General features: G+C 39.5%; 1 long non-coding RNA gene across 1 annotated transcript; it reads left to right on the top strand.

Annotated features, from left to right (window-relative positions):
- The first annotated feature begins 664 nt into the window (after window positions 1-664).
- Window positions 665-24,731, top strand: LOC138906627 (uncharacterized). Its single transcript, XR_011414122.1, has 3 exons — window positions 665-1,146; window positions 1,378-1,875; window positions 24,361-24,731. It is a non-coding gene; the product is annotated as an uncharacterized lncRNA (long non-coding RNA).
- The last annotated feature ends 230 nt before the right edge of the window (window positions 24,732-24,961 follow it).

The following is a 24,961-nucleotide window of genomic DNA, read 5'->3' as shown; positions in this document are numbered from 1 at the left end:
TGTTGTGGATTATTTTCTCCGAGAATAGAACGGATTACATACTGGTGTAGCGGTATTTCAAACCCCAATATTTCAGCGAACACAAATGGCATCGGCAAATCGCACTTACGTTGTTTGTTTCGTAAGAAAACAATGCAGAAAGGAAGAAGAGAATTCAGAAATTTCGTAAGGAATATCTGAGGGAATGGTCTGCTATTTATAGCCAACATGTTGAGTTTAAACGAAGAGGTGCAACTCTTTAGAATGTCTATTATTACTGTTCACGTAAAATGGTCATTACGTAAATGGCTATTTACGCAAAATAAAACGGGAAATCAAAACGCAGAGGAAAATTAATTTATCATTATAAAAATAGATAATTTGGATTAAAATAATTTTACGTTAATATTAATATTAACAAATAAATTTGGTCCAAAAAATTAATCAATCAATCGATCATTTGGACGAAGCCGAACGACGACGATGATGACGACGCGAGGCTTGCCTTCTTCTTAACTCTTTAAGAGATAGAAGAAGAGCAATTATATATATACCAAGTCTTTTCCTTCTCCAATATGGAACAATGTCCCTTTGTCAAGGAGGAAAAATCAAAAATTCTTTTTGCCCTCCATTTCCCATTCACACTCTTTTAAGCTAAACTAAGCTTAAAATCCAACACAATCATCTGTTAGAAACTACCATGCCAAGTAAAACACTATCTAATGTTAATCATATGCTCTTGTAGATATCGCATCATCATCTTCATGATTCTCTTTGGACAAAGAATTTTATCAGTTTTTCCTTGTTTTCTCCTCCCAACACCAAGTTATGAGAAGATAAAGTAGTAGAGCTTTTAAGGTTTTCTGAAAATTCTATACACTCATCGTGGGAATAATATATGCAACATTGTTTTATTTGTTCGAGTAAACATCCTTTCATGCCTAGACATGCTAAAATTGCAACTGCAGAATCATTACCTCTAGCTTTGCCTTGTGCATGAATGTGTGCATGAGCAAGAATATTTCAGATCTTGTTGTTATAGTAGTATCAATATATGGCATCATGCAGAACTTGCTCCCATTTCTTGGACCTCTTCTAAGGAAATCCATTGAAGCGTATCAGAACTTTTCCGTTATAAAAAGCTTGAGGGAAAGAGAAAATCTACAGGTATATTTCATTTGGGTTGTCTGGTTTCATTTTTTTCCTGTTTCTTTTTCATCTTTTTCTTTTCTGTTTCTCTGTTTTATGGCAACAACCAATTGTTATATTTGCTATTTAATTGGTTTAAAGTTTATGTTAGAGAATTTCTGGTAATTTGGAATTGATCCTGGTGTATTAATTTCTACAAGTAGATTATTTACTAAAGTTGTAGTTAAGTATTTATTATCTTCATTACAGAGCTGTTGTACACAACTGGTTCAAAATGAAATTTATAACCAGCGAAAAGCAGTTTTGAAGATCACAAGTGATAGCATGTGCGCTCTTTGCAAGAAAAATATTCGGAGCAGTGTCTTTGCAGTCTATCCTAATGGTAAGAGAATTGTGCACTTTGTTTGCTTCGGCGATTCAAATATATAAAGGCAATTAGAAGAGGCTCTCAGTTGAGGAAAAGATGATAATGATAACTTGGATTTGGAAGAACTGAGTTTTCTTGGTTGCTTTATATGGGGCATTGATCCATTTATTCCTGAAAGGAGGACACTTCTGCTGATCTACTTTCCATATTTCTGAAAGTGTTCTGGTGGTACAAGTGTGCAAGCAAAGAATGACAATGCTTTTCAAAAAAGAATGTGTAATGCATATTTTTGTGTATATTATGTCAATGTGGAAGTTAATATAATCGATTTGAGGTTGTGTAATGTCTGTATTAAAAAGGATTGAATCTTGTTTTTTTTGGTAACATTGTGAAATACCATTAATATCAATCAAACAGTTACAAACTAAAGAGCACCTCCTCACAAGAACCTGTGAGTAATGGCCAACATATCTGAACTATACAACTATTGCTTGCAAAAAGCCTCTACATTTCGGTGCTTTTTTGAGTTCCTACTTACTTCCAGCCTATGTATTACTTCTTTTTTAATCTGTACAACTATAACCTCAGTATTTACATTTGTTCCTCTAAAAGTTTTCAATTCCTAGCTTTCCAAGTATGGTAGATGATTGCTTCCAGAATAGCTGCAACTATCTCTTTCTTGAATTGCTTCCATTTCTCCTTCTTTATACTCCTTAGAACCATGGCCACATCACCTCTAGCCAGTTGAATACCAGCCCATTGCATTACTGTAATTCTCACTTCCTTAGACCAACTATATTCCATAAACAAGTACTGGGCAGTTTCATCAACCTGATCATTGCACATACAGCAATTGGTGTTATTGACTGGTATGTGCAGTTGTTGTAGTATCTCCCTTGTTAGAAACTTGTTCTGATAGGCCAGCCAGGTGATAAATCTGTGTTTAGGCTGAGCAGTTACATTCCAAATTAGGTCAGGAGTATCTAGTTTCCTGTGATTTCCAATAATGGTTAGGTAACTCTTTATAATTGAGTATTGTCCTGAGTGGCTTAATATGTACTGATCTTGCTGAAACCAGTTTTGCATTTCTTACTTCAAGTGATTTAACTTTCTCCAATACCAGCTGCTGTCTTGAGGGGTTGTATGAGTCCAAATGCTTGAATTTGATTTTATATATAATCCATGCACCCATTTCACCCACAAGTTGTCCTGTGAAATAAGCTGTCTTTTTTCACAATAAGTTGCCAAAGCAACTTCCCAACTAGGGCCTTATTCCACTCCTTACATTTTTTGATGTTCAAACCTCCACAACTTTTTGGCAAGCAAACTTTATCCCAAACTACTAGTGATATTTTTCTCTTCTCCTCTGTACCTCCACATAGGAAATCTTTGCAGATTCTGTCCAATTCTTTTACTACACTCTGTGGGAGAATGAGAATTGATCCCCAGAAGTTGTGGATAGAGAATATGACAGAGTTGATCACTTGAAATCTGCCAGCATATGAAATCTTCTTAGAGTAGCCAAATTTAATTCTGCTAGTAATCTTGTCTCAACTGATGGCATTCTAATTTACTTCACTTTTTAGGTGATAAAGGAAGTCCAAGGTATCTAATAGGAAATGATCCTTGACTGAAGCCTGTTATATTCTGTAGCTCTTGTTTTTCCTCCTCAATTATCCCTACCATGAATAAACTGGATTTGTCCATGTTAGCAACTAGTCCTGAGACCTTGCTAAAGTGAGTTAAAGCTTCAACCTCTCTTTTCACTGACCCCACCTCACCCTTGCAGAATACCATTAAATCATCAGCAAATATCAAGTGTGTGATTTTCAATTTCTTATACATTGGATGCATTTTAAAGTCAGGCAAACTACCCATGCTTTTAAACAACCTTGAGAAGTACTCCATTATAAGAACAAATAATATTGGTGACATAGGGTCACCCTGTCTTAAACCTCTTCTACCTTCAAAGTAGTCATGGCTCTCCCCATTCACATTAACAGAGAACTTAGTGGTTGACACACAGTTCATTATCAACATGATGAACTTAGTTGGGAAGCCTAGCCCATGAAGTACCTCTATCAGGAAATCCCAGCTGACCATGTCATATGCTTTCCTCACATCAATTTTCATCAAGCATCTAGGTGTAGTTTTCATATTGTAGTGCCTTAGTAAATCATGACAAATTAGCACATTATGGAGAATTGATCTTCCTGGTACAAAAGCTGATTGGTTGTCTGCCGCCAGCTCATTAACTGCATCCTTAAGTCTACTACAGATCATCTTTGAAATGCACTTGTATAGTACATTTGTAACGACCCGACTTGTCATTTTAAGAATTTATGCCCCGTTCAGTGGCTTAAGGTCTCGAGAAGTTTCGTAATATGTATTATAACCCGTGGGTATGGTCGAGTTTGATTTTCGGAATTTGATCGGAGAGTTGACTTTTGAGCAAACGACCCCGAAATAGAATTTCGATGATGAAAATAGTTTCGTATGATGAATTCGGACTTAGGCGTATGTTCGGATTTGGATTAGGAAGTCCGTAGGATAATTCGACACATTTTGGCGAAAGTTGGAAAATATATGATTTTGGAAAAGTCCGACCGAAGGGTGAATTTTTGATAACGAGGTCGGATTTTAATTTCAGAAATGAGAATAGCTCCCTTATATCAATTATGACTTGTGTACAAAATTTGAAGTCATTCCGGATTGATTTGATATGTTTCGGCGCAAAATATAGAAGTTGGAGAATTTGAAAACTTATAATTCGATTTGATGCGCGATTCGTAATTTCGGCATTGTTTGATATGGTTTGAAGCCTCAACTAAGTTCGTATTGTACTTTTGGACATGTTGTTATAATTGGTTGAGGTCCTGGGGGCCTCGGGTGAATTTTGGAAGGTTAACGGAGCAATTCGGACTTGGAAGAAGCTGCTGGAAAATGGCAGCAACTATTGGATTCGCACTTGCGGAATCAAGGATTTCATCACAGAAGCGAGCTGGGCAGAGCTGGAGGAAGGTGCGATATTTGCTACGCAAAAGCTATGAGGCAGCACAGAAGCGGAAATGCTGCGCACATGCGATCAACGCAGAAGCGGAAATGGCTCCGCAGGTGCGAGCTTTGTGGCTGGGCAGTCATCTTGCAGAAGTGTGTATTCGCTCGCAAAAGTGAGCACGCAGGTGCGAAAATTAGTCCGCATGTGCGAAACTGGGCAGAATCATAAGGACCAAAAATGGTCATTTTTGGCATTTTGTTTTGGAATTTTTGGGGCTCGCAATTGGGCGATTCTGGAGGGATGTTTCACAAGCTTGGTTGGAGTAAGTATTCTATATCCTAAAGTGATTATATTTCATGAATCTATGATTATATTCATCATTTAGTTCGGATTTAAATGGAAGAATTCAAGATTTTTACAAAATCTTCCAAAAATAAAAATTTTAGATTTGGATGTCGAATTGTTATTAGAATTCGATAAAATTGGTATGGTTGAACTCGTATCAGAATGGGTGTTCGGGTTTCATAAAAATTATGTCGGGTTCCGAGGGGCGGGTCCCGCATTGATAAAATTGATGTTATGATTTTCTTGTGTTTATTTTTATGCCTTGGGCAATTTGTCTTGTTGTTGGTAAATTGATAACAATCTGATTTATGTTGAAATTGAGAGCATGTGGCTATTGCCATGAGGATTATAAAATAAATTGTGGGCACAGGTGCCGTGAGTAAATAATGAGCCTATTTGGTGCGTGAATTGTCCGTACAGTTATGATATGAAATGTGGGCATGAGGTGCTGTGATGAAATGATAATGATATTTGGCACGTGAATTATACGTGCAGTTGTGATATGAAATGAAAGTATGAGGTGCAGGAAAAATATGATGATTTAATTATGGGCACGAGGTGCCGTGCAAATATGAAAAATGGGTTGAGACCCGTGTTTACGAAAAATATGAAAATGGGCTGAGACCCGTGTTTTTATGATTTTGAAATGAGGTGTCACATGGTGACTCTTTAATCGAAAAAATTATATTCAAAATATTTATTTGAAAGAATTTTTATTCAAGAAGAATTATATGAAAGAATTATCTTTGAAAGATATTTATTCGACGAAAATATATTTGAAAAAGAGTTTTATTCGTAAGAATTATATGTGAAAGATATTTAATTGAAGAACTTGATTTAACTGGGTGTAATTATATTTATTAATTATTGAGCGATATTAAATAGTGATTTTATTGTCTTACTGTGCATATCATTGGTTGTTTTATGTTGCCCTTATTATTATTTATTTCCTATTATTTTTATATATTATATTGCATAGGTTATTAGAGTAGTGAGTGTCTAGACTGTACCTCGTCTCTACTCCATTGAGGTTAGTCTTGATACTTACTGGGTACCGACCGTGGTGTACTCATACTACACTTCTACATATTTTTGTGCAGAGCCAGGTATTGGGGATATCGGACTTGAGCAGAGTTAAAGCACGATCATAAGGATTCAAGGTAGAACTGCTTGGCCGTCGCAGTCCCTTGGAGTCTTTTTATTTCATTGTATTGTTAATTTGTAATCAAACAGTATTGTATATTCGGTCCTCGTGATCATTCCATGTATTCAGTTAGAGTTCGTGACTCAGTACTACTAGTCTTGGGAGGTTGTATATTGATATTTAATCCGCTGCTAGTTTTGGTTACTTATTTAATTAAAAACAAAATGGCTTCAAAATGTAATAGAAATCGGCTTACCTAGTCTTAGAGACTAGGTTCCATCACGACGCCTGTGGTAGGATTTTGGATCGTGACAAGTTGGTATCAGAGCTCTAGGTTCATAGGTTCTACGAGTGACGGACGAGTCTAGTAGAGTCTTGCGGATCTGTACGGAGACGTATGTACTTATTTTCGAGAGGCTACAGAACTGTTAGGAAATTTCCATTTCTTTCATTATTGTCATGCGGAATTTGTTGAATTTGGAATTTGAGCCTTTGTATCTCTATTCTCTCACAGATGGTGAGGACACATGCTATCAGGTTAGCTGAGCAGGCATCTGCTCATACTGCTAGGGCTGCAAGAGGCCGGGGCCGAGATAGAGGCCGAGGTAGAGGTAGAGGAAGGGCACGTGCTGCGACTAGAGCACCTGACAGAACAATAATTGAGGAGCCACCAATAGCTCCAGTTGGGGGACAGGTACCAGAAGCACCTGTTGTTACCCCAGGACTTCAAGAGACTTTAGCACAGTTCCTGAGTATGTTTGGTACATTAACTCGGGCGGGATTGATCTCTGTTGCACCACACATTCCGCAGATTGGGGGAGTTGCTCAGACTCCTACCACAACTCCAGAGCAACAGGTTCCCGTTGGTCAGGTTTCGGGTGTAGTACGAGTACAACCTGTTATTCCCGTTCGACCTGAGGTCAGGCCAGAGGCATCAGAAGAAGAACAAAAGAGACTAGAAAGGTTTAAGAAATATGATCCACCAACTTTCAGTGGCACAACCATAAAGGATGCACAAGAATTTCTGGAAAATTGTCACCGTATTCTCCGCACTATGGGTATTATGGACGTGAGTGGAGTTGCCTTTACTACATTTCAACTGTCAGGTGCAACGTATCGGTGGTGGCAAATCTATGAAGAAGGTAGACCAGCCGATGCAACCCCACCAACTTGGACTCAATTTTCGAAAATGTTCTTGAAAGAGTTTGTTCCCCAGACTCTCTGAGATACGTGGCGCACAGAGTTTGAACGGTTGCATCAGGGCACTATGATTGTGTCAGAATATGTTATCAGGTTCAGTGAGTTAGCCCGACATGCACCTATCTTAGTTCCTACAATCAGAGAACGGGTCCGCAGATTCATTGAGGGGCTCGATTATGATATTAAAATATGCATGGCTAGAGAGTTGGAAACTGGTTCTCCATTTCAAAAAGTAGTAGAGATTGCAAGGAAAATTGAGGGTGTTTTAGGCGAGGAAAGGGAGTCTAAGGAAGCCAAAAGGTCTCGAAGATCTGGAGGATTCAGTGGATTTTACTCTTCAGCTAGAACCCATTATAGCGGAGGCTCGAGCAGTCGGTCCGCTCAGTCCACACATTAGAGTACTCGGGGTGCTCCAGTTTATAGTGCACCACCGACACGAGATTCTTACAGTGATTATTCCAGTTATCTGGCACAGACTCAGTACGAGTAGTCGCGACCTCAGAGGGGTTGTTATAAGTGTGGTGATACTAGGCATATCATGAGAGATTGTCCCAGACTTGGGAGGGGTGGATTTCATCAGAACACTCTAGCTACAAGCTTTATTCAAGCTGATACTCCACGTGTACAGTCAGCTAGAGGTGGAGGACAGGTGGGTAGTGGGCGCCTAAGAGGTGGAGGCCCGACCTGTTGATATAATCACTATGATTTGGCTGGGGCCAATACACCAGATGGTGTCGTTACAGGTACGATCCTGATTTTTATTATAAAGGATAATTTTCCTTAATTTGATTCGGTTATGAATATTGAGGTAAGTCCTCCTATTATGCTCCACTTATGGGTGAGCTTCGTAAATTTGTATCCCACTTATATGTTTATCCCTGTTGGGAGATTTAAAGATGTGAACCCGTATCTGCCATTTTATTTTTTTGGTATACCATTGAGGGCTATAAGCCCAAAAGTAATTTTTATTATTCATTACAACGGGTTTAATGCGTTTCAGAATAATTGATTCCAATTTTTATGAATTATATGCCCTACCGGTAGGAGGGTTCATTATATGTTATGAAAATTGTTTATGAAATATATTGAAAAGAAGAAAGAAAGGAAATTAAAATTTTCAGTTGGCACAATGTGCAACATACTTGTGATTTGGAGTTGAAGACGAGATCCTCACTTTTTTTACATGATGTAAAATATTTAAATCGGGTTGCAAGCCGCGATGGAAGTTATGTAAGGACGAGGTCCTTGTGATGAAATATTTATGAGTTTAAAATTTTTTCTTTGTGAAATTTAATTGTACAATAGTATTAATAGGGAGTCATGCCTGTTAGGCTTATTTGATAATTCTTATATATTTTTTTCGGACTTAGGCGTATGTTCGGATTTGGATTTGGAAGTCCGTAGGACAATTCGACACATTTTGGCGAAAGTTGGAAAATATAAGATTTTGGAAAAGTCCGACCGAAGGGTGAATTTTTGATAACGAGGTCGGATTTCGATTCCGAAAATGAGAATAGCTCCCTTGAGTCAATTATGACTTGTGTGCAAAATTTGAAGTCATTCCGGATTGATTTGATACGTTTCGGCGTAAAATATAGAAGTTGGAGGTTTTGAAAACTTATAATTAGATTTGATGCGCGATTCGTAATTTCGGCGTTGTTTGATGTGGTTTTAAGCCTCGACTAAGTTCATATTATACTTTTGGACATTTTGTTATAATTGGTTGAGGTCCCGAGGGCCTCGGGTGAATTTCGAAAGGTTAAAGGAGCAATTCGGACTTGGAAGAAGCTACTGGAAAATGGCAGCAGCTGTTGGATTTGCACCTGCGGAATTTTGGGCGCAGGTGCGACCTCACAAAAGTGAGCTGCGCAGAGCTGGAGGAAGGTCACAAATGTAGACAGCCTTCCGCACCTGCGCAATCGCAGGTGCGATATTTGCTATGCAGAAGCGACGAGGCAGCGCAGAAGCGGAAATGCTGCGCACCTGCGATCAGCGCAGAAGCGGAAATGGCTCTGCAGGTGCGAGCTTTGTGGCTGGGCAGTGACCTTGCAGAAGAGTGTATTCGTTCGCAAAAGCGAGCATGCAGGTGCGAAAATTAGTCCGCATGTGTGAAACTGGACAGAATCATAAGGACCAAAAATGGTCATTTTTGGCATTTCGTTTTGAAATTTTCGGAGCTCAGAATTGGGCGATTCTGGAGGGATTTTTCACAAGCTTGGTTGGGGTAAGTGTTCTATATCCTAAAGTGATTATATTTCATGAATATATGATTATATTCATTATTTATTTCGGATTTAAATGGAAAAAATCAAGATTTTTACAAAATCTTCCAAAAACAAAAATTTAAGATTTGGAGATTGAGTTGTTATTGGAATTCAATAAAATTGGTATGGTTGAACTTGTATCGGATTGGGTGTTCGGGTTTCATGAACATTATGCCGGGTTCCGAGGGACGTGTCCTGCATTGACCTTTGTTGACATTTTGGAATAAATTTTTAAGTCGACATTTTATAGTCCGGAATTGTTTTCGATGAATTTTAATGAAGTTATACATTTAATTTGGATAGATTTGAGCTGTCCGGAGGTCAATTCAAGCAAGAAGGCGATTTTGGAATATCGGCATAACTTCAAAGAGGTAAGTGTCTTGCTTAACCTCGAGTGGGGGAATTATCCCTTAAAAATCGAGTCTTATGTGCCATTTGTGAATTGTGAAAAGCCGTGTACGCGAAGTGACGAGTACGTACTCGGGCTTATATGTGCCAATTTTTATTGGATTAAAGTTTTAGGCATTATTGTGTAGTAAATTGGGTAATCTTGGATAAGTATTAAATCATCTGTTTGCCATGCCTAAATCTTTGTTGTTGTTGAATCTGTTGTTATATGACAATTTGATGTGATTGTTACTTGATTATTTATGTAATTCCGTGAATTTGTTGGTTTGATAATAATTATAATTTAATTTCATTATGGATTTTCCCTATGCAAATAATTAATTAAATGAGCTTAAGAAGAGGTGTTTATATAATTATTAAAAATTTGAATTTAATAAAGACTTTGCTTTATGTTGAGTAGTTTCTATCCCTATTGGTAGTTTTTGGGTGTTGTACACAATGTGTGGAGCTTTTGACTATTTGTTGTGAAATTAATTGATTTTGTTATATCCTTGGAATTTCTTGTGGCCATTGGGCAAACTGTAATGTGAATTGATTTTGTTATGTTGCCATGTAAATTATTGTGTTGTGTGAATTATAATTTTGAGGAGATAAGGGTGAAATTTCACCGTTGATATTATGTAGGTATAAGGGTGGCATTTCACTGTTGTTGTGTTGTTTGAATATTGTCTGGGCGGAGCGATAAGGGTGGCTATAGGAGCGATAAGGGAGGCAATATGAGCGATAAGGGTGGCTATTGATATTGTCTGGGCGGAGCGATAAGGATGTGTAACGACCCGACCGGTCGTTTCGAGAGTTATAACCCCGTTTTCCCCATTCCTACTTCTTTTTGTATTATTCAGCTATATTATGTTATATCGGGTTAGTTGGTTCGAGTTCGGAAGGAACTCGGAGTGAAATAAAATACTTAGTCTCATAATTAAAAAATTGAGTTAGAAAAGGGGACCGGATATGGACCTATGTGTAAGCGACCTTGGATTTGAATTTTGATGATTTCAATAGCTCCGTATGGTGATTTTGGGCTTAGGAGCATGTCCGGAATATTATTTGGAAGTCCGTAGAAGAATTAGGCTTGAAATGCCGAAAGATCTGTTTTTGAGAAGTTTGACCGGGGGGTGACTTTTTGATATCGGGGTCGGAATCCGATTCTGAAAATTGGAATACCTCTGTTATGTCATTTAGGACTTGTGTGCAAATATGAGGTCAATCGGACGTGATTTGATAGGTTCCAGAGTTGTTTGTAGAAATTAGAAATTTTAAAATTCATTAGGCTTGAATTGGGGTGTAATTCATGGTTTTAGTGTTGTTTGAGGTGATTTGAGGATTCAACTAAGTTCGTATGATGTTTTAGGACTTACTGGTATATTTGGTTGAGGTCCCGAGGGCCTCGGGTGAGTTTCGGATGGTTAACGGATCAAAAATTAAACTACAACAGCTGCTGCAATTTCCTTCTGTTGGAAATTGCTTCTGCCCAGAAATCGAGCCCAGATGTGAGCCCAGATCGAGCTCAGGGTCGAGGGCCACGATCGAAGCCCAGATCGAGCTCAGGGTCGAGGGCCACGATCGAAGGCATGATCGAGGCTAGGGTCGAGGGTCACGGTCGTAGGCCGGGTCGAAGACATAATCGAGGGCCAGGATCGAGAACCAGGACCAAGGACCAGGATCGAGGACCTCGATTGAAGGCCAAGATCGAAGGCTAGGATCGAAGGCCAGGATCGAAGGCCAAGATCGAGGCAGAACCGAGGATATCTGGGCAGAATTATAAAAACAGGGACTTCGTCCCATTTGCCATTTTTGACAAATTGGAGCTTGAGAAGAGGCGATTTTTGATATATTTTCAAGGAAAACTTGAGCTAAGTCCCTTGTGATCATTTCTACTCTATAATATTAAATTATCATCGAATAATCCGACTAGATTACATGATTTTGAGGTGTAAATCGGAGATTGGAACTTAGAAATTTGGAAATAAGATTTGTAGATTTGAGGGTCGAGTTGAGGTCGAATTTTGGTATAATTGGTATGGGTAGACTCGTGGTTGAATGGACTTTCGGATTTTTATAACTTTTGTCGGGTTCCGAGAAGTGGGTCCCACAGGCGGGTTTTGAGCCAATTTCGGGTTTTGGTCTAATTTTATAGTTTTTCTTGTGGAATTCATTCCATTAGCGCATATTGATGGTATTGTACTGATTGTGAATAGATTCTGAGCATTTGGAGGCTGAGTCCAGAGGCAAGATCATTGCGGGATAGAGATTTGACCGGTTTGAGGTAAGTAACGATTGTAAATCTAGTCCTGAGGGTATGAAACTACGAATTTTGTATCATTCTATTATTTTGAAGTGACGCACATGCTAGGTGACGAGCGTGTGGGCGTGCACTGTTGGGGATTTATGACTTGGTCCGTCCCGTAGCAAATAGAAAGTTGCATACTTTGTTGAAACCATTTGATACTTATATGTTTTAGAAAGAATTTCTGTAAATTGGGCTGAATGCCATGTTTGGGCCTTGCGCCAATGCTGTTTGGACCCTTAGGGGCTGTTTTTTACCATCCTCTCACTGTTTTTGATTGAAAATTTATACTCAGTCATGTTTATATTTGTTTACCGCATAACTCAGTTTTATGACTCTATTTTGATGCATATAAATTTTTTGGGCTGAATTCCCTGTTTTACTGAAATGCCCGAGAGCCTGATTTGTGAGGATGAGTGTGGATCGGGACTGCCCGCCTGCAGCATACTTTATGACTGAGTGAGGCCAAGGGCCTGATTTGTGAGGATGAGTATGGATCGGGGCTGCCCGCCTGCAACATACTTTATTATTATTGCACGTGAGTTTTCCGTGCAGATTATAGCGCTTGGACTGAAGGAGCCCCTCCGGAGTCTGTACACACCCCCAGTGAGCGCAGGTACCTACTGAGTGCGAGTGCCGAGTGTTGAGTGACTAGGAGGAAAGAGTGATTGTGAGGTATGCCCGAGTGGCAAGAGTGATTGTGAGGTATGCCCGAGTGGCAAGATTGATTGTGAGGTATGCCCGAGTGGCAAGAGTGATTGTGAGGTATGCCCAAGTGGGACGAGTGACTGTGAGGTTTGCCCGAGGGGCTGTATATGAGTGATGTTTTACTCGAGGGGCTTTTTATGATTTCATCATTTTGCTCACCTTTGCATTGAGCCTTCATTTGAAAAACTGTTGGAACAATATCTTTAAATGATTTTTACTGGAACTGGGTTTAAACGAGATGTTTGATTCAAATACTGATTTTAAAAGCATGTGGTATTTTACTGAGATTTCCTGATATGAACGTTATATGCTTTATTGCTCGTCACTACTGCTCAGTCTTTATTTATTGTTGTTACTTACTGAGTTGGCGTACTCACGTTACTCCCTGCACCTTGTGTGCAGATTCAGGTATAGCTGGACACGGTAGCGGTTACTGAGTGATCTGGTTGCAGATTTTCTTAGAGATAGCAATGTAGCTGTTTGGCGATCGCAGCCACTGCTCTTCTCCCTCTTATCTTCCTCTAGTTGTATTTAGCTATTTTTCGGGCTGAGTTAGCCTTGATATTGTTAGACAGATTGTAGTATATGCTTATGACTAGTGACACTCCGATGTCGAGCTTTTCTTTTCCGCACTTCTGTTTTTCTTTGATTTGAACTCTTTAAATGGAGGTTTTATGTTAAATAACCTTTAAATTTTCCTTGAAATGAAAATATCGGTTTGTTTTGAAAATGAGTCGGCTTGCCTAGTTCCACGATAGGCACCATCACGACAGAGGTTTGTTTGGGTCGTGACAGATTAGTATCAGAGCCTAGGTTACATAGGTCTCACGAGTCATGAGCGGGTTTAGTAGAGTCTTGCGGATCGGTATAGAGACGCATGTACTTATCTTTAGGAGGCTGCAGAACCTTTAGGAAACTTCACTTTCTTGTATTCTATCGTGTGAAAATGATTTAGCTTGAGATATAACTCTTTAAATTCCTTCCACGCATCTCGTATGCGCATATGAGCGCTCGGTATCTGTTGTGCATCACCGGTTTATGATTCTATGAACGAGGTTCGAGATGTGTATTATGTGTTTTGGTGATGGGCTAGTCTGGAGGACTTGAGGCCAAGGTTAGACCGCAGCTTAGGCTCGGTAGCTTCAGTTGTAACCTATACATTTGGAATCATATGTCCGATAATGTCCCTATGAGTTGAATTGTGGATCGATGAGCAGTGGAATGGCTTTGTGGTGAGTATGACGTAACTGCGAGAAGTGTTAAGACTATGTGAATGTAACGAGAAGTGTTTTCTTGAAATATAAAGGAAGGCCATTGGGTGCTTGATTTTTGTTTTGATGCGACGTACAGTCTCGAGTGTGAATGTTTTGAAGGATCTTTCACGTTATTAAATTTTGGGACAAATTAAATTCTCATGTCTATCAATGAGTTTGAACTCAAGAAGAGTAAGTGGTTGGGTAGTAATGGTGGTTGCGAATGGGTATTTCTATGTTGATGGCTCGGGAAGGATAATCTTTGAAGAGACTTAGAGTCGGTAACATTTTATTGGTTCAGGTGCGACAGAAAAACATTTCAATTTGATGCAGCAGTTGGGTAGCAAAGTATGAGGAAAGACATGGCGGGAAGTGTTCGCGGTGGTTGAAATCCTTACGGGTTCTAATTTTATATAATTGCAGCTTAAGGCTAAGTGGGGGATTCTCCTATCTACGAGTTGATTACACGGTTATGGGTCGTATTAGTTTCAGTTTGGGGTATACCGGTGAATTAGTTATTACTTGCAGAGGTTGAGATCGAGGATGACTCTGGTAAAGGAATTTTTGGACACAAGTTGTATTACATTCTATGGTTATAGGAGGACCATAAAATAATTGAGTGGTTATTCACAGAGAATGTAGTGTACATGGAGCGGGAATTGGCTCGGTTGCGTAGGAGTGTGGGTTACTCTTTATTCCCTTGGGTGTTGGTGTGCTAATGGGGCACAGGTCATTTCGGTCCGTTTGGTCGGTTAATTCGAGAATTGTTACAATGGATTCAAGATTTATAAATATGGCTAGAAAACTGGGAGTTGCATTGAACGGTGTTGAGACTCGTGGCATCTTATATCATTGTGAATTATGCATTTCAATATCAAGAAGGTGAAGGAAACAGTTTTAGATTCACCTAAAGTCTCTTCGGAGTAAGCATTTTTGGTTGTGGAACCTTTGGAAAAAAAAAGAATTCGGCGGCTTATAAGCCTTAGGGCAGTGTGATTCTATGCTAGAGTTCGCAGGGCAAGTTTAGTTAAGGATTGTAGTGTTCTAATAAGGAAATAAAATAGCAATTTGAAGGCAATTTGGAAAGGACTTGGGGAAATAGGACAGTTTGGAAGTAGGTTGGGGTAGCACAGTAATGGGTATGATCGGTTATTTGTGTACTTATGACGTGGCTAGTATCTACAGGTGCTTCATGGCAATGCTCCCGGATTTGGCAACCTGTGTGGCTTGGTAAAGTTAGAGGAATTCAGTTCAGATAGCTTGATTATGTGCAAATGGATTTTAAAGTGTTCATGATAAGTTCTACCATGGTTTAAACCGGATAATTTCTACCGATGTATGGAGCGTGTTGTGCGTTATGATTTTTTCCTAGAAAGAAGCAAGAAAGAGGTTTATGACTAATAAGGTATGTAATTTCTAGTGACTCAGAGTTGATAATGGAATTCTTATGCTTGTCACATGATGACATAATAGATGTGGTGTGTTGTGCGGGAATAGGATTTACATGTACCAGGTCACAGTTCAGTTTTGAAGGGAAGGACATAAATTTTTAGGCAGTATGAACGGTTTCCGATGACTAGGTAAATGGTATTACTATCTGGTATAGCTTGATAAGAGTGTACATTTCAGAAGGGGCAGTGTGTTTTGATTTATGGGTACTTCGCTGGTATTGTGACACTCTCCTGGTTGATCGACTGTCGATATTCAAATTTTGCCAGGTGGCACGGAAGAAGTTTCAAAGTATTTCTCGTGGGAGGATTATGTATGAGAGAGGTGTTACGCATTCGAGCGGTGGAGGTGGAATCAAATAGGGTGATTCATGTGTTCTATGGAATTGAAGATTGGGAGTTCTCATGAGCTGATTGTTTCATGGTGGTGGACTGTGAAGTTGTGGCCAGAGCTAGCCAGATGATAGAAGGTGTTATGATTTCGTCATTGTAGACTTTCAGAGGTTGTTTATCTATTGGTGGCAGACCATAGTTGATTCGGGTCCCATTGGTAGGCCCAATTATGATGCGTATTCTACACCGAGCCAAATTGATTGGCTCCATACTGCTATTGTAGAAGGATGTGCCATTCGGTTGATGTGAAGCTTATTCGTCCTCTGAAATGATCGGTGAGTTACTCTTCTATGCTACGAGGAGTTGGGATTCATGGTTATATGCACATATGGTGCGGTTCTATTGTGGCCTTATAGCGGAATTTGAGCGAGAATAGAATTGGATATTGCTTAGTTGATGACGTATTGGTCGTGTTCTTTTGGGTTTTATGTGGCATGATGTCGTTTGCTTCTCTGTGGTTATGGTAATGCACTTTGGGTATTTGATGTCGAATTACGCATGGTTATTGATTTTTAGCAGGATGACTTGAGGTGTTTCATATGGACCAGTATTTGGATAGGGTCGCATAATGCAGCAGAGTTATGTGGAAATATGATCCCTTGTGTAAGATTCATATGTTATGGTTCTGCGGTGTGTGATGGGTTCTTAGCATTGTGTCGGGGTGGTACTCGTCGAGCTTGCAGAACGGTTCTCCTGTTTAGGTCATTGTTACGATTGGGTACATTTGGAATGCTGCTATCTGGTGCACGGATTGCATGGGTTGTAGCTTTAAATTGTATTGATGTGTCATGTCTCTAGAGTGGTCGTGTTGGAGGAGACGAGGTCATTGGGCTTAGAATGGATGCTATCAGATTTGATTGTGGTATAATTAGGAGGATAATATCGGAAGTCGGCTTTGAAATTGGCTATAGTTCTTGTAGAAGGAACGAGAGCTCCATGACTTGTTGGTCTAATGAATGGCTATGAATTTGGTATGTTTCTTTCATCATCGGTAGTGTACGAAGGTTTTGAAAATGAGGTTTTGTTTGATATGAGTTTATTGCTGGCACTGGATTGATTTGAGACGATATTGTGATTTGAAATCATTGCTTCGAGCATTCGAGCTATGCGGTATTTGAATTTGAGTTATGGTTACATCTTTTGGTACAGATTGTTCAGACTTATACGGTATGTAGATGCAAACTTCTCATCTTATAGGAAATTTCGGATATTAGAAATTTGATTCGAAGGCTTGTGGGCTAGGTTAAATTGAGAAATTTCAGTCATGCTGTGCTATCGGACCTATATGGAATAGGGTGACATGGGACCACCCCCAGGTATGTGCATGTGAAAGCTACACAGTGATTTGATGGCTTTTGGAACAACTCTGGGCGCGTTCGAGGACGAACGTATGTTTAAGAGGGGGAGGATATAACGACCCGACCGGTCGTTTCGAGAGTTATAACCCCGTTTTTCCCATTCCTACTTCTTTTTGTGTTATTCAGCTATATTATGTTATATCGGGTTAGTTGGTTCGAGTCCGGAAGGAACTCGGAGTGAAATGAAACACTTAGTCTCATAATTAAAAAATTGAGTTAGAAAAGTGGACCGGATATGGACCTATGTGTAAGCGACCTCGAATTTGAATTTTGATGATTCCAATAGCTCCGTATGGTGATTTTGGGCTTAGGAGCATGTCCGGAATATTATTTGGAAGTCCGTAGAAGAATTAGGCTTGAAATGCCGAAAGTTCTATTTTTGAGACGTTTGACCGGCTTTTTGATATCGGGGTCGGAATCCGATTCTGAAAATTGGAATACCTCTGTTATGTCATTTAGGACTTGTGTGCAAAATTTGAGGTCAATCAGACGTGATTTGATAGGTTCCAGAGTTATTTGTAGAAATTAGAAATTTCAAAGTTCATTAGGCTTGAATTGCTGTGTAATTCATGGTTTTAGCATTGTTTGTGGTGATTTGAGGATTCAACTAAGTTCGTATGATGTTTTAGGACTTATTGGTATATTTTGTTGAGGTCCCGGGGGCCTCGGGTGAGTTTCGGATGGTTAACGGATCAAAAATTGAACTACAACAGCTACTACAATTTCCTTCTGTTGGAAATTGCTTCTGCCCAGAAATCGAGCCCAGATCGAGCTCAGGGTCGAGGGCCACGATCGAAGCCCAGATCGAGCTCAGGGTCGAGGGCCACGATCGAAGCCATGATCGAGCCCGGAGTTGAGGGCCACGATCGAAGGCATGATCGAGCCCAGGGTCGAGGGTCACGGTCGTAGGCCGGGTCGAAGACATAATCGAGGGCCAGGATCGAGAACCAGGATCGAGGACCTCGATCGAAGGCCAGGATCGAAGGCCAAGATCGAGGCAGAACCGAGGATATCTGGGCAGAATTATAAAAATAGGATTTGCCATTTTTGACAAATTGGAGCTTGAGGAGAGGCGATTTTTGATATATTTTCAAGGAAAACATGAGGTAAGTCCCTTGTGATCATTTCTACTCCATAATATTGAATTATCATCGAATAATCCGACTAGATTACATGATATTGAGGTGTAAATCGGAGATTGGAACTTAGAAATTTGGAAATAAGATTTGTAGATTTGAGGGTCGAGTTGAGGTCGAATTTTGGTAAAATTGGTATGGGTAGACTCGTAGTTGAATGGATTTTTGGATTTTTATAACTTTTATCGAGTTCCGAGACGTGGGCCCCACAGGCAGTTTTTTAGCCAATTTTGGGGTTTGGTCTAATTTTGTAGTTTTTCCTGTGGAATTCATTCCATTAGCGCGTATTGATGGTATTGTACTGATTGTGAATAGATTCGGAGCATTTGGAGGCCGAGTCTAGAGGCAAGATCATTGCGGGATAGAGATTTGACCGGTTTGAGGTAAGTAACGATTGTAAATCTAGTCCTAAGGGTATGAACCCCGGATTTAGTATCATTATATTATTTTGAAGTGACGCACATGCTAGGTGACGGGCGTGTGGGCGTGCACTGTTGGGGATTTGTGACTTGGTCCATCCCGTAGCAACTGTAAAGTTGCATACTTTGTTGAAACCATTTACCGCATAACTCAGTTTTATGACTCTATTTTGATGCATATAAATGTTTTGGGCAGAATGCCCTGTTTTACTGAAATGCCCGAGGGCCTGATTTGTGAGGATGAGTGTGGATCGGGGTTGCCCGCCTGCAGCATACTTTATGACTGAGTGAGGCCGAGGGCCTGATTTGTGAGGATGAGTGTGGATCGGGGATGCCCGCCAGCAGCATACTTTATTATTATCGCACGTGAGTTTTCCGTGCAGATTATAGCGCTTGGGCTGAAGGAGCCCCTCCGGAGTCTGTGCACACCCCCAGTGAGCGCAGATACCTACTGAGTGCGAGTGCCTAGTGCTGAGTGACTGGGAGGTAAGAGAGATTGTGAGGTATGCCCGAGTGACAAGAGTGATTGTGAGGTATGCCCGAGTGGCAAGAGTGATTGTGAGGTATGCCCGAGTGGCACGAGTGACTGTGAGGTTTGCCCGAGAGGCTGTATATGAGTGATGTTTTACCCGAGGGGCTATTTATGATTTCATCATTTTGCTCACCTTTGCATTGAGCCTTCGTTTGAAAAACTGTTGGAAAAATATCTTTAAATGATATTTACTGGAACTGGGTTTAAACGAGATGTTTGATTCAAATCCTGATTTTAAAAGCATGTGGTATTTTACTAGATTTTCTGATATGAACGTTAAATGCTTTATTGCTCATCACTACTGCTCAATCTTTATTTATTGTTGTTACTTACTGAGTTGGCGTACTCACGTTACTCCCTGCACCTTGTGTGCAGATTCAGGTATAGCTGGACACGGTAGCGGTTACAGAGTGATCTGGTTGCAGATTTTCTTGGAGATAGCAAGGTAGCTGTTTGGCGATCGCAGCCCCTGCTCTTCTCCCTCTTATATTTCTCTAGTTGTATTTAGCTATTTTCCTGGCTGAGTTAGCCTTGATATTGTTAGACAGATTGTAGTATATGCTCATGACTAGTGACATCCTGATGTCGGGCTTTTCTTTTCCGCACTTCTATTTTTCTTTGATTTGAACTCCTTAAATGGAGGTTTTATGTTATATAATCTTGAAATTTTCCTTGAAATGAAAATATCGATTTGTTTTGAAAATGAGTCGGCTTGCCTAGTTCCACGATAGGTGCCATCACGACAGAGATTTGTTTGGGTCGTGACAGGGTGGCTATATGAGCGATAAGGATGTCAATAGGAGCGATAAGGGTGGCTATTGTCATGGACGATATGTGATGATGTGGGGTTGTGGCATTGATGATTTTCATGTGATGTTGTGATTTTCTTGTGTTTATTTTTATAACATGTGCAATTTGTCTTGTTGTTAGTAAATTGATAACAATCTGATTTATGTTGAAATTGAGAGCCTGTGGCTATTGCCATGCGGATTATAAAATAAATTGTGGGCTCGAGGTGCCGTGAGTAAATAATTAGGATATTTGGCACGTGAATTATACGTGTAGTTGTGATATGAAATGTGGGCATGAGGTGCTGTGATGAAATGATAATGATATTTGGCACGTGAATTGTCCGTGCAGTTATGATATGAAAGGAGAGCACGTGGTGCAGGAAAAATATAATGATTTAATTATGGGTACGAGGTGCCGTGCAAATATAAAAAATGGGTTGAGACCCGTGTTTACGAAAATATGAAAATGGGCTGAGACCCGTGTTTTTATGATTTTGAAATGAGGTGTCACATGGTGACTCTTTAATCGAAAGAATTATATTCAAAACATTTATTTGAAAGGATTTTTAGTCAAGAAGAATTATATGATAGAATTATATTTGAAATATATTTATTCGACAAAAATATATTTGAAAAAGAGTTTTATTCGTAAGAATTACATGTGAAAGATATTTAATTGAAGAACTTGATTTAACTGGGTGTAATTATATTTATTAATTATTGAGCGACATTAAATAGTGATTTTATTGTCTTACTGTGCATATCATTGGTTGTTTTATGTTGCCCTTATTATTATTTATTTTCTATTATTTTGTATATTATATTGCACAGGTTATTAGAGTAGTGAGTGTCTTGACTGTACCTCGTCTCTACTCCATTGAGGTTAGTCTTGATACTTACTGGGTACCGACCGTGGTGTACTCATACTACACTTTTACACATTTTTGTGCAGAGCCAGGTATTGGGGATATCGGACTTGAGCAGAGTTAAAGCGCGATCATAAGGATTCAAGGTAGAGCTGCTTGGCCGTCGCAGTCCCTTGGAGTCTTTTCATTTCATTGTATTGTTAATTTGTAATCAAACAGTATTGTATATTCGGTCATCATGATCATTCCATGTATTCAGTTAGAGTTCGTGACTCAGTACTACGAGTCTTGGGAGATTGTATATTGATATTTATTTCGCATGTGGTGGGATTTTGGGTCGTGACAACATTGGAACAAGAGATAGGTCTGAATTGACTAGCTACTTCTCATTCTGATATTTTAGAGATCAAAGCTATGCAAGTGACATTTAGTTGTTTCAGAAGTTTGCCATTCTGAAAGTATTCCAATATGGCAATAGATATATCTTCACCTATAATTGACCAAGAAGTCTTGATGAACCCACTGCCATAGCCATCTGGCCCAGGGCTCTTGTTGCTCTCTATCTGAAATATTACTTTTTTAACCTCTCTTTTTTCAAAAGGCTTTAACAGCTGCACTTGATGGCCAGCTGATAGGATAGGTCCATTAGCTAGGAATTTCTTAACAGCTCTTTCTCTATAGCCAGCCTCCTGCCCCAGTAGGTCTTCATAATAGTCTACAAACATTTGAGAAATTATGTCTGGATTGGATTACCAATTGCCCTATACATCTTTCAATTGAGTGACATTTGATCTGAAGTTTCTGTGCTTTATCACCGAATGAAAATAGCCACTATTATCATCTCCCAGTTTTATCCAATTTGCTTTGCTCTTCTACTGCAAATATACCTCTGTTAGGTATGAGGATCTCCTAAACTTTTGGTACTTCTGAAATTTATCCTGTTGGAGACCTTGATCCCCAGGATTTAGCTGCAGCTGCTTTTGTGCTTGAATAAGTGACTCTCTATCCTGCTTAGCTTCTATCTCAATGTGTCTGAAATATTGAGTATTCAACTTTTTTAGCCCCTTTTTTAAGAGCTTCAACTTCCTAACCACTTGTAGCATTTTACAGCCTTCCACTTGCACATTCCATCCTTCCCTTACTATATCTAGGAACTGAGGGTGTTGAGCCCACACATTATAATATTTGAAGGATCTTTTCTTCCTAGATTGGTCCTCATGTGATATGATTTTGATAGGGCAATGGTCACTTATTTCGTCGGGCAAATATTTGGCACAACAATTTGGTATTGAATCTAGCCACTCCCCATTTATGAATGCCCAGTCAATTTTTGAATAAATTCTCTCATCATCATGTCTGTTATTCCAGGAATACTTATTTCCTTGATGAGGAAGTTCAAAAAGTCCACAAGCTTCAATACAATTATAAAAATCCACCACCTCTGCCCATGTAACAGGATTTCCACCAATTCTATCTTTCATGTTTAGTATAGAGCAAGGCCCCTAGCGATAGGGGAAAGAAGAGAGGGAATGCTGGCTTCTTTCACTCACTTGAGTTTTCTTTTGGAGAGAGCATTGTGGAGCAGCAAAAGGTAAAGTCCCCTACAACCATCCATGGCTTTGTACAGCCAGACAGTTGGTTTACTAAACACTCCCATAACCCTTTTCCTTTCATCTTTTGTATTAAAATCATACATAAATGAGATTCCAAATTCCATTTGCAAAGGAACATAGAATACCTCACATGATACAACTTGGACAGTAATAAGTATTGGGGTGACTCTATAGTAGTCAGGTCTCAATGCTACCAAAATTCTATCATTGTAGTGTGAATTGAGGTTAGTGACATATGGCCAACCATTAAACATCTTCCCTATAATCTGCTCCACCCTCTCTTTCTTTATTTCTGTTTCCAATAGTCCAATTATTCCAGATTTTTCTTCATGGCAGAGGAGTTGCACCTCCCTCTGCTTATTTGGGGCATTTAGCCCCCTTACATTCCATGATAGGCAGTTAACCATCCACAGCACGAGGGATGATCTGACTTCTCACATTCTCTTTATCTTCAGCTACATTAATCTTCATAGTATCTAGCTTGTTTAATACCTGAAATGAATTACTACTCTCAATAGCCTGCCCCTTATTTTGTTGACCTTTACCAATTCTTCCAGGAGTAGTCCACCCTAAATTTGTACTGACATCTTGTAATACATTACTCGACTTCCCTTGTGTTTGCTTGCTTATTTGACTAGTTGGCTCTTTTGTTGCACCAGTTTTCACAGCTAATATTTTAGGCTCCTTAGGTCCCTGCTTCTCAGTTTCCTTCTGTATTGGTTTTGGAAGAGGATTCTTTTTCCTATAGATTTCCTCTGAATGGCCATGTTTCCTACAATATTGGCATAAAGTTGGCTTCCAATCGTAGGTGACCTTTTGCTCTACCACCTGTCCCTTTTCACTTCTAAAAAGGATAGTATCTGGCAGTTTTGCATCCATATCCACTTCCACCAATAGCCTAGCAAAGTTCAACCTTATCTTCCTCTCAGTATTTTGGTCCAACATTAAAGGCTTCCCTACCAAGCTTCCTATTTTACTCAATCCTTTTTCGTTCCAATACTTGAAGTCCAATCCTGGTAATTTTATCCAAATTAGAACTGTATACAGTTCCTCCTTTGTGAACTCCATGTCAGGGTTCCAAGCTTTCACAATGAAAGGCTTGTTATCAAAGTGGTAAATACCACCTTGCACAACATCATTCTTGCCTAGTTCAGTGTCAAATCTAACCAACACAATCCCATTCTTCAACATTACAATCTTATTCAATCCATATTTACCCCATAACCTCTGAATATACCCCTTAATAATACAAAAGGTGGATAAACATCTAGGACATAGCAGACAACAACATTTTTCCAGTATTCAACTTCCGATTCTATATCCTCCAATTCTAATTCAACTATGCTCGAATCTCCTTGTACAATTGGAGATACATATTCTAATTTGAATCCAGCATTTGAGATTTTAGAAATATCAAAATTGTCCCATACTGAGTTTTTCTTCTCAATCGATTCCTCCTCTTCCACCTGGTCTGCCCATGATTTCCTACCTTTGCTTGTTGATTCATTCCTTCTTTCGCTGCTGGAACCTTGCATGATCTCGTTCCATTTTTTTACGGCTTTCAAACTTTGAATTTTCTCCTCCTCGATTGTTAGGGTTACTATTTCATTGCCTCCTCGAGGATTTGGAGATTTAATTGGTGGATTCGTCACTGGTTTGCCAACTGCCTTATTCCCTCACTGATTGAATTTTGTTGTTGGAGATGGATTATAACTTATTTATGCAGAGTGTCTTTGTATGCAATGCTTTATATGCAGACAGAGTTTTCTTTGTTGATCGTATTTACATGTAAAAGCAAAGAGCGCTTCCTTCTTTTTTGGGCAAACTCACTACTAAACATGACAATAAGATTCATACATGGCATCCCGCTAACATCAAACATTGGTTGACAACAGTGGCTCTTGTGAGTTTGCATCAACATTGAATAGTATATTAGGCAGCACATGAGGGAGGTCAGTGAGAGTAACCGTAGCACCACGAGTTGCAGCAGCAACTATCGCAACAACATCAGTTCAAGAAGATGAAGGGGTGAATCCCCTTTCTCTTGTCATTTGAATAAGTCAGGAAGGGGAGTTGATGCGCCATGGGTGTTGTCAAGGAGAGTGACCTACGCTGGTGGTGGCAGGCAAACCTTGAGATATGAGTTGCTTGCAAAGTTAGATTCAGAATTTAAATTTAATGGTTCTAATTTGCACCAAACTTAGTATATTGTTAAAACTATGGGTTCAGATCTAACATTTTGTTAAGATTTTAATAGGTTTTGTGGTTCATACGAACCTATAGACTCTAGGCTACATCCGCCT

The sequence above is a fragment of the Nicotiana tomentosiformis genome, chromosome 2 (assembly GCF_000390325.3).
Source record: "Nicotiana tomentosiformis chromosome 2, ASM39032v3, whole genome shotgun sequence".
Lineage (NCBI taxonomy): Eukaryota > Viridiplantae > Streptophyta > Magnoliopsida > Solanales > Solanaceae > Nicotiana > Nicotiana tomentosiformis.
This window is presented reverse-complemented; position numbering and strand designations above follow the sequence as displayed.